This window comes from Ostrea edulis, chromosome 6 (assembly GCF_947568905.1).
Source record: "Ostrea edulis chromosome 6, xbOstEdul1.1, whole genome shotgun sequence".
Classification (NCBI taxonomy): domain Eukaryota; kingdom Metazoa; phylum Mollusca; class Bivalvia; order Ostreida; family Ostreidae; genus Ostrea; species Ostrea edulis.
The window spans coordinates 22738350-22740392 of NC_079169.1; the positions used below are offsets into that span (position 1 = coordinate 22738350).

Sequence of the window (2043 nt, forward strand, 5' to 3'; positions counted from 1 at the left end):
CACCCCTACAACCGAAATAAACCATTATCCACTCAATATATTTAGAAACATTTCCTTGACAGACATAAAACTTGATCCTATGACTTGTCCTAAGCAGTAGATGATCCTTATTGATTTTTGAGGTCACGAACAGGCATGGGGTAATCGTAATCAATTATAATCATTACTTTTTTTTTCAAGTAATCGACAGTAATCTGTAATCGAAGATATTTTAATTACTTGTAATCGTAATTTAATCGATTACAGCTAAATTTTGTGGTGTAATTATAATTACTTTAAAATTTTCAATTACTCTACACTAATATATGGTCATTTTGTGAAGTTGGAAATATAGTTTAAGTTCCTGGCAAGTAAAGGTGTTTAAATTAGTGAATCAATGTTGATGACTGTTCATCATAACTTAATAGCCCTAAGGATATAAACAGGTTCACTTGAGTGTACAAATAGAATTCTGTTAACTAGGTTTCCACTATTTATAAATAGTGAAATACAACTGCAGGAGTTTTGTATTCAGTATGAAAATATTCCTTGAAAAAATCACTTCATACTGCCTGATGATTGACCACCATTGGGAAATGTTAAGCTTAAATGTAAGCATTGCCGTTCTTATATATCTGGAAATGTACAAACAACTTCCAACTTTTCAACCCACATCAAGGTAAGCTTTTTATCTCTGAATGTACAATATGTTGTATGTTCGTCTGAGTTCAATATGGTTTGTGGGAGAGGAGAGAGAGAGAAAGGGTTATGATTCTATAATTAAGGTTGAGAGAGAGAGAGAGAGTTTGTAGTTTAATTGTGGAAATTTAGTGTGTGAAAGAAAGATGGAGAAGAAGTTATGATTACATTTTATATACTAGCTTGTCAGAGAATGAGGGAGGTAGGAGAGAGAGACATTGTTTAAAGCTTGTCAGAGAGGGTGGGGATGTTTTTATAGGTTAATTGTTTGTAATCAAGCACAGCAAATCACTACACGAGGGTATGAACTGTGACCTCCATAATGTGTAGCTCCAGTGAGGAGATGTCATTTGTTTTGTTTTTTCTAATAAAACCATCTCCTTTATACATTAATTGGTATTATTTTTCCCAGAGAAAACACAGGAATGAGTTGCTGTGAACAAACAATCCAATTATTTCCAAAACTAAGCCTAACATAGAGGACTTTGTTAAACAAACGTCTATGTAATATGGAACATCAGATACAAAACAAAAAGGAATAACGAATGCCTTAGTGCATTTCATTGCAAACACCATGTACCCATGGTAGATCATCCCTCATTAAGAAAAATGTGAGCATGTTGTACCCAAAGTATGAAATTCCTCCAAGAAAACAATTGTCCACAAAACACCTTGACAAAGTCTACCCTGAAACAGCTCTCAAATTCCAAACTAACATCAGTGGAAAATATTTGCCCAACAGTTGATCTGTGGTCAAATCGACAGATGTATTGCTGATAGGAGTTATGAGATTGATTGCTGTTTGTTATCTACACCTTATTATGAGAGGATTTATGGGTAAAACCGGGCATTTTATCCTCAACTGGAAATTGGCGGCTGTAATGATTGTTTGTAAACGTGTAAAAAGCGTCATACAGGAGAAAAGATTCGACAAGAATATGAAGAGGCTCTAGCAAGTTATGATTTATCTGATAAAGTAAGAAATGTTATTACAGGTAATGCTGCTAACATGAAAATGGCATTACAGTTTTCATTGCCTGGCATGGGTTTCCCTCCGAAGCTGAAGCAAAGAAAGAAGACAGCAATGATGAAGAGAGTGACTCTGAGACTGAGGAAGATGAGAGTACCTATGAGTTTCCGGATGACAATGTTCTGACTCTTGGTCATTGCTATGCTCACACTAGTCAATTGATATACTAGTCAACATCTAAAGGGGGTTATTAAGAAAGCTGCAAATATTGTAAAAATTGTACGAAAATCTATCAATGTATCTAAAAGTTTGGAGAATGAGAATAAATTGCAGGAAGACAATGTAACTAGATGAAATTCACAGACAGTGATGATTCGCTCAGTCCTAACTGGTCC

General features: G+C 34.8%; 1 pseudogene; it reads left to right on the forward strand.

Annotated features, from left to right (window-relative positions):
- The first annotated feature begins 577 nt into the window (after positions 1-577).
- On the forward strand, positions 578-1834 carry LOC125647064 (uncharacterized; annotated as a pseudogene).
- The last annotated feature ends 209 nt before the right edge of the window (positions 1835-2043 follow it).